Raw genomic sequence first — 8,898 nt, 5'->3', positions numbered from 1 at the left:
TTCTACAATGTTTCTGCAACTCTTGATGGGCATTTAGGTAGATTTCAGTTTAGGGCAATTATGCATAAAGCTTCAGTGCACATAGAGAACAAACATGTTCTGTGGTGAAAAATTTTTTTTTTTGGAATATTTGTCTAGGAGTGAATTTGCTGGGTCACACGCTATGCAAATTATCAGCTTTGTTGGACGCTGCCAGTTTTCTAAAGTGGTTATACCAATTTACATGAACTTTCATATTAGTGTTCTGGATACTTCATATCCTTGCCAACACTTGGTAGCTGTGGTCTTTTTCATTTCCTGGTGGGTAAACAGATTTTTTAAAAAATTAAAAACATTTTAATCCAAGTAATGTATACACAGTTAAAAAAAACACCTTAAAAAGCACGTGATGGCTAACAATAATAAGCCCTGCCTCACCCACAAACACCCCTTCCCTACATTTTTTTAAAAGTCAGGGTTTTTTTTTTTTTAAATAGGCTATTTTTTTAGGGCAGTTTTAGGTTTACAGGGAAATTCCATAGAAAGTACAGAATCCTCCCCCCCCCCCCCCCCCCGTTTCTACAGTTATTAATATCTTGCATTAATATGAGTACATCTATTATAATTGATGGATGAACCAATTTTTAATTAAAAATTTTTAAATTAAATTTCTTTCTGCCGGTTCTATTGAGATGTAATTGACATATAGCACTGTATAAGCTTAAGGTGTATAGCAAAATGATTTGACTTACATACACCATGAAATGATTATCAGAGTAAGTTTAGTGACCATTCATCATCTCTTAGAGATACAAAATTAAAGGAATAGAAAAAATTATTTTTTCCTTGTGATGAGAACGCTTAGGATTTATTCTCTTAATAACTTTCGTATATAACATACAGCAGTGTTAATTATATTTATCACAGTGTACATTACATCCCTAGTAATAACGTAACTAGACGTTGGTACCTTTTGACTGCCTTTATCCAATTCCCCCTCCCTCCACCCCCACCTCTGGTAACCACAAATCTGATCTCTTTTTCTATGAGTTTGTTTGTTTTTGAAGTATAATTGACCTACAACACTATGTTAGTTCCTATTACACACAGTGATTCAATATTTCTATACATTTCTAAATGATCACCATGATAAATCTAATTGCCATCTGTCACCATACAAAGATATTATATAATTATTGACTCTATTCCCCACACTGTACATTTCATACCTGTGACTAGTTCATTTTACAACTGGAATTTTGTACCTCTTAATCTCCCTCACCTATTTCTCCCTTCCACCCACCGCCCTCCCCTCTGGCAACCACTTGTTTGTTCTCTGTATCTATAAGTCTCTTTCTATATTGTTATATTTGTTCACTTGTTTTATTTTTTAGATTTCAGAGATAAGTGAAATTGTATTTGTCTTTCTGTTTAACTTGTTTCACTTAGCATATATCTTCTAAGGTATGTTGTCGCAAATGGAGAGATTTAATTCTTTTTCATAGCTGAGTAATATTCCATTGTATGTCTATGTACATATATATATATGTATATATATACATATATATATATGTATGTATATGTATATATATATATGTATATATATATATATATATATATATATACACCCCACTTACTTTATTCATCTATTGTTGGACACAGGCTACTTCCATATCTTGGGTATTGTAAATAATGCAACAATGAACATAGGGGTGCATATATTTTTTCTAATTAGTGTTTTTGTTTTCTTTGGATAAATAGTCAAGAGTAGAATTGCTGGATCATGTGGTAGTTCTGTATTTAATTTTTTGAGAATATCCATATTGTTTTCCATAGCAGCTGCACCAATTTACATTCCCACCAAGAGTACACCTTTTCTCCACATCATCACCAACACTTGTTATTTGTTGTCTTTTTGATAATAGCCATTCTGACAGGTGTGAGGTGATAGCTCATTGTGGTTTTGATTTGTATTTCCCTGTTGATGGTCATGTTGAGCATCTTTTCATGTGCCTGTTGGCCATCTCTGTGTTTTTGGAAAAATGTCTAGGTTCTCTGCCCATTTTTTAATTGTTTTTTTTTTAATGTTGAGTTGCATGAGTTCTTTACATATTTTGTATATTAACCCCTTATTGGATGTATTGTTTGCAAATACCTTCTCCCATTCAGTAAGCGGCCTTTTCATTTTGTTGATACTTTTTCACTGTGCAAAAGTTTTTAGTTTGAGGTAGTCCCATTTGTTTTTTTAGCTTTTGTTGCCCTTGCCTGAGGAGACATATCCAAAAAAATATTACTAAGACTGATGTCAAAGAGCATACTACCTATGTTATCTTCTATAAATTTTATGGTTTCAGGTCTTACATTTAAGTCTTTAAACTATTTGAATTTATTTTTGTATATGGTGTGAGAAACCAGTCCAGTTTGATTCTTTTCATGTAGCTGTCCAGTTTTCCCAGTGACATTTATTAAAGAAGCTGCCTTTCCCTCATTGTATTTTCTTGCCTCCTTTGTCATAGATTAATTGCCCATTTAAGTGTGGGTACATTTCTGGGCTCTCCATTTTGTTCCATAGATGTATGTGTCAGGTTTTTTTGTTCTTTTTTTGCCAGTACAATACCATGTGATTACTGTAGCATTGTAGTATAGTTTGCAATCAGGGAGCACGATACCTCCAGCTTTGTTCTTCTTTCTCCAGATTGTTTTGACTCTTCAGAGTCTTTTGGGTTTCCATACAAACTTTAGAATTATTTGTTCTAGTTCTGTGAAAAATGCCATTGATATTTTGGTAGGGGTTTCTCTGAATCTGTAGATTGCTTTGGGTAGTATGGTCATTTTAACAATTTTAATCCTTCCAATCCTTGAACACAGTAGAGCTTTCCGTCTGCGCCATCTTCAATTTATTTAATCAATGTCTTATAGTTTTCTGAGTACAGGTGTTTTGCCTCCTTAATTGGATTTATTCCTAGGTATTTTATTCTTCTTGGTGCGATTGTAAATGGGATTGTTTCTTAATCTCTCTTTCTGATAGTTTGTTGTTAGTATATAGAAATGCAACAGATTTCTATATATTAATTTTGTATCCTGCAACTTTGCCAAATTCATTGATGAGCTCTGGTAGTTTACTGGTGTTGTCTTTAGGATTTTCTAAGTATAGTATTATGTCGTCTGCAAACCGTGATAGTTTTACTTCTTTCTTTCCAATTTGGGGTCCTTCTATTTCTTTTTCTTGTCTCATTGCTGTGGCTAGGACTGGATGAGCCATTACTGACATTTTATTACTAACTAACACTAGGGTTCACTTTTTCTGTTGCACAGTTTCATATGTTTTGACAAATGCATAATGTCATGTATCCACCATTACAGTATCATACAGAATAGTTTCACTGCCCTAAAAAGGCACTGTGCTCCACATAGGCATCACTTCCTCTCTCCCCCTGAATGCTTGGCAACCACTGTTTGTTTTGTTTTTTTTTTTTTTTTTACTGTTTCTATAGTTTTGCCTTTTTCAGAATGTCATATAATTGGAATAATAAAGTACATAGCTTTGTCAGATTGCTTTCTTTCAGTTTGAAATGTGTATTTAAGTTTCCTTCATGTCTTTTAGATAGCTTCCACCTTCCTTCCTACCCTCCCTCTCTTCTTTTTTTTTTTCACTGATGGAGTTTATTTTTAAAAACAGATTTAGGTTTACAGAAAAATTGACTGGAAAGTACAGAGAGTTTCCATGTACCTCCCCATCCCTGCCACCACACACACACACACACACACACACACACAGTTTCCCCTGTTATTAACATCTTGCATTAGTGTGGTGCATTTGTTACAGTTTATGAGGCAATATTGATACTACTAAAGTCCCTAGTTTATCTTAGAGTTTATTTTTTGTTTTGTATAGTTTTATAAGTTTTACAAATATATAATGCCATGCATTCACCATTGCCATAAAGTAGTTTCACTGCCATGAAATCCCCTATATTCCATCTATTCATCTCTCTCTTTCTCCCCTGAGTCCTTGGCAACCACAGGTCTTTTACTGACTCAATAGTTTGAGGCAACAGTTTGAACTGTTTCAGGTTTTTATTCTTTTGTTTGTTATCTTCATAATTCTAGATAATATACTGTAGCACTGTTTACTGATTTATCAGTTTTAGGTACCATCTACTGACTTGCTATATGAAGATGAGATGTAGTTCCCTTATACCACCTTTCTTCTCTCTGCTCTCCTCCAAGTACACTTATATTGCTGAATTCCTATCTTTATTACTGTTTCAGTCAGGGTCCAGCCAGAAAATTATTCACTATAGGTATTTTAAATAGTTTCATAGGTGATGGGAGATCCCAGGAGCCAAAAAAATAATGATGACCAGGAATTAGTCTCCTCAGAAAGTGTTTCTACCCCAGGACTAGAGAAACACAGACCTGTGCCTAGTAGGAGGAGGGATCACAGGAGAAGGGGCTGCCCAGAAGGGAGATAGAATCTGGGCTTATACCTCCCTTCCTTTCTGCAGTCAAGCTACTGTTGGTCAAACCACTCTGGAAGCCAGCTGGCAAAGAACCTAGGAAATGTAGTTTGTAGGAGAAATGCAGAAACCGGATCTGAGGGCATAAAGGCATAATGGATGAAGTTCATAAGTGTATTAGTCAGGGTTCTACAAAGAAACAGTATCAGTAGGAACTGGCTCCCATGATTATGAAGGCTGAAAAGTCCAGACCCAGGAAAACCAATGGTATAGTTCTGGTCTGAGTCTGAAGGCCTGAGGAGCAAGAGAGCTGATGGTGTAAGTTCCATTTCAAGTCTGAGTCTGAAGGCCTGAGAAGACCAGTACCTTGAAGACAGTCAGGCAGAGAGAGTGAATTCTTTCTTACTCAGTCTTTTAGTCTGCTCAAGCCTTCAACAGATTAGATTGCCTCTGACATTTGGGAGGGCAATCTGCTTTACTCAGTCTACTGATTCAAATGTTAATCTTATCCAGAAACATCATCACAGACATACTGGAAATAATGTTTAACCAAATATCTGGGCACCCTGTGGCCCAGCCAAGTTGAAACATAAAATTAACCATCACATTATGTAATTTTAAACTAGATACTTGTCTCTTTTGCTTGTTTTATCAATTTTCACTTCCTACATTGTAAGATGAATGTCTCCCTCATCCTTTCTGCATTTTTTATTTCTCTTCCACCTACTATCAGCTTTGTACTTTTATTTTGGCATTGCTGTTAACATTTTTATTCTTCCCTGCAATTGAGTCCTTTTAAAATTGTGAAAAGTTTGATTCTAAAAATTGAAAACCAAAAAATGGCTTATGTTCTTATGACTATGTAAATAGTATTCAAATCTTAGAATTACTGATCCTTCTTTGCAACACTTGGACCTCTTGAATGAGGACATCCCTAGTATCAAGGCGAAATGGATTCTTTTTCTCTGTACTCCATCAATGCTTTAAACCATGCCACATTTGGGTTGGTTCATTCAGACTAAGACCATCTTATGGATATATATATTTTTTGGTCTCCAGGTTTTTTAAATAAGAGATTTTTGTATTGACTTGGTCTGTTTCAGTGTCTAGGGTCTGGACTGTGCCAGGGAATGGATAACCTGGAGATGCTCCCCCACCCGCCATGTTCACAGTGTACATTACACTCCAGGTGGCCCCCAACCCCACTACCATCATCAGTAGGGCTTCAAAAGGGGACTGCTATATGGCATTTAATTCACGTCAGTGGTATAAACACTGAGACATAATCCCTGCAACACCTTGCTTTCAGGTTGAAATAAGCAGATTTTGTTAGTAACCTTTAAAAAAGGTTACCCTTGAGCTTTAGCTCCACATAAACCAGGACTAAAAACACCTCATGGGGCCACTACAAATAAGTGAGCTAAAAAGGAACTGTACATATTTCATTAAATCTAAGACTATCAAGTGTATCATTCTAGTTTGTTAAAATGTGAAAAATGTCAATTAAGTTCTACATGCCAGTTTCTGGAAAAATGTGTATCTTAGAATCAACAAAACCTGCATGTAAAAGCATTAGCATTATACCCACAATGTCCCAGCTACCTAAATAGTCATTCGCAAGCCAGGCTGCACTTCAAAACCACCTTAGAACACCTGCCTAGACCCTGTCCAAATATTCAAAAACTCCAGGGACTGGGGAGAAGGGGCCCAAGCACAGTACTCAGGAAATGCTCTCCAAACGATCCTATAGTTGGGAACTGCTTAAAGATATACAAAACTTTAGCTGCAACTAGAAAAGGAAAATTAAGATGCGAAGGCAGTTCTATAACTTTATTCAACCATAAGCAATTAGCTCTCATCCACATTAACTGTCTGTAGATTTTTTAAAGTGGTGACAGGTACATAGGTAACAAACATAGAGAGCTTGTTTGGTGAATCTTCATTACGTTTTCTGGACAACCACTCACGGATACGGTATGGGACATTCCTTATTCCTTTGGCCCAGACAGCTTTGTTGAGCCTGGTATCAATGTGTACATCTGGAGTTCCCATCTCCTTCATGGCAAATTTCTGGATTTCTTAGAGCGTCCGAGGGGCATCCTTCTCGAAACCCACTCCATGGATGTGCTTGTGTACGTTGATAGTGTATTCTCTGGTCACCAACTCGTTAATGGTGGACCGGCCCTTCTTCCTCTCTCCACCCTTCTTTGTGGGAGCCATCCTGCCAGGCCCTGGTTGGAAAGGAAGGGCTCGAGGGATTGTCCATCTTATGGATATTTTTTGATTTTCCTTGATTTTCTAACTGCTCTTTGTTTTCTTGCACTCTTTTAATGTTCCTAAATCATGCCATCTATGAAGTCATCTTCTTTTCCTCCTAGAGTTGTCTCATTGAATCCTTCTCTTCTCCTGCCCCAGTTTATTATACTGATGACTCAATAGTCCTCCTTTATAGCTTTCATCCTGAGGTTTTCCTTTGCTGCTGTCCTGATTTGGTTCCACAGTTTCATGGTAACAAAACTATCTGGGAAGATAGGGAGTATTTAAGATCATGGGCTCTGGAGCCAGACTGCCCAGGGTTAGATCTTAGTTCTACAACTTACCAATAACTTAGGTAACTGATTTGGCCCCTTTATAACTCAGTCTTCTATTCTATAAGATAATAATAGCAATAGTATATACTTCATAGGATTGTTGTGTGGTTAAATGTAATTATACGTGAAAAACACACACAGCACAGTGCCTGGCACAAAATAAGCACTCAGTAAATGCTAACTATTATTAGTTATCTTCTTTCTTTATTTCTCTTCTCCTTGTTTTGTGGGAGTACATCCTCAGATGACTTCCTATTAAAGAGTGAATAGATCAGATATTCTGAGGCTTTGCATCTCTGAAAATATCTTTATTCTGCTCTCACACTTAATTGACAGTTTTGACAGGTTTAGAATTCTAGATTTTGATGACTCATTGCCCCTTCCCTTAAATGACCCCAGATTATAACACTGTTAGTACTATCATATCTACTTTCTATAGTGTTTCTGACTCATATTGTCACATATCTTATTTTATTCTTTTGAAATGATTCACTAAGTCTAAATCACACTCAAGGCAAGGGAAACTAGGCTCCACTTTTGGAGGTCCTAAAAAAGAATTTATGAACATATCTTAAGTCAACATGGTCTGCCCTCTGGGATCAAATTATTTGCATTCATCTCACATACAGAATATCCTCACCCCATACTGAGAATCTCTCCTCAAAGTCCCTTCCCTTTATAACATTAGCTCAACGTCCAGGATGTTACATCTAAATTAGGTCCAGGTGTGGATGAAGCTCCTCAGATGCAGTTTCTTAGCACAGTTTCTTGAGTACACTTCCCCTCAATTCAAATACCTGTGACTTAAAGGTACAATCAACACTCCATGATGGGACAGGCATAGGATAATCAGAATAGACACTGCTCTTCAAAAAGTAGGAAACAAGGGGCTTCCCTGGTGGCGCAGTGGTTGAGAGTCCGCCTGCCAATGTAGGGGACATGGGCTCGTGCCCCAGTCCGGGAAGATCCCACATGCTGCGGAGCGGCTGGGCCCGTGAGCCATGGCCGCTGAGCCTGCGCATCCGGAGCCCATGCTCCGCAACGGGAGAGGCCACAAAAGTGAGGGGCCCGCGTACCACAAAAAAAAAAAAAAAAAAAAAAAAAGTAGGAAACAAGGAGGTACACAAGGGTCCATTGCAATTCTGAAATTCAGCTGGACGCAGCTTGGCTGTTCCTTCATTGGGATGCAAAACCTGGGAATAATTTTCCATGGCTCCAGTTCCACCCTGTGGACTCTTGATTTCATGCTTTGAGTCATTCTTCCTTTTTTATGAAAGATAGCCTGTGTCTGTAGCTGCACAGTTGTCTCAGTCTTCTTACTGATTATAGTAGTTTGTGGGTCCAAAACACTCTTTCACTGTATTGTCTCCATTCTTTGAAGAAAACACTTCTCTATGTTGGGCTTCTGCTGAGATTCAGGAGTAAAACGCTCTTCAACTTCCAGTTATGTAGTAACAAAGAGAACCTGTAGGTCCTACAGTTTACTTTGCTTTATGAGGGTACGCTTATATTGCAGAACACTGGGATTCTCCAAGACTCTACTTCTTTTACGAAACTTTTCTGGCATCTTTTCTCAAATGTCATCTGTTCAGTTTTGTTCTTAATAATTTCACCTTTCATAAGGCCTGCATCATTAATGTTATCTGTACCAATGAAACTATATTTCAGTGGTATTGACAATATATCAGTTAGGAATGCATTCAGCTATAAGTAACAGAAAGCTTGCCACCAGTGGCTTAAACAAAGAGAGAGATTTGCTCACAAAGCAGGGTGCAGGCTGCACTCCTTTAAGGCAGTAGTGTCATCTAAAGCAAGCTGCATGGAATGGCAGAGCTGTCGATTTCTTTATAACCTACTTTAAAACACTG

General features: G+C 37.4%; 1 pseudogene across 1 annotated transcript; it reads right to left on the bottom strand.

Annotated features, from left to right (window-relative positions):
- Positions 1 to 6,287: 6,287 nt before the first annotated feature.
- Positions 6,288 to 6,689, bottom strand: LOC307057955 (large ribosomal subunit protein eL31-like; annotated as a pseudogene). Its single transcript has one exon. The product of its transcript is annotated as a large ribosomal subunit protein eL31-like (transcript).
- Between the last annotated feature and the right edge of the window lie 2,209 nt (positions 6,690 to 8,898).

This window comes from Hyperoodon ampullatus (assembly GCF_949752795.1).
Source record: "Hyperoodon ampullatus genome assembly, chromosome: 9".
In the NCBI taxonomy this organism is placed as follows: domain Eukaryota; kingdom Metazoa; phylum Chordata; class Mammalia; order Artiodactyla; family Ziphiidae; genus Hyperoodon; species Hyperoodon ampullatus.
The sequence above is the reverse complement of the archived record's forward strand: the minus strand, read 5'-3'. Positions and strand labels throughout refer to the sequence as shown.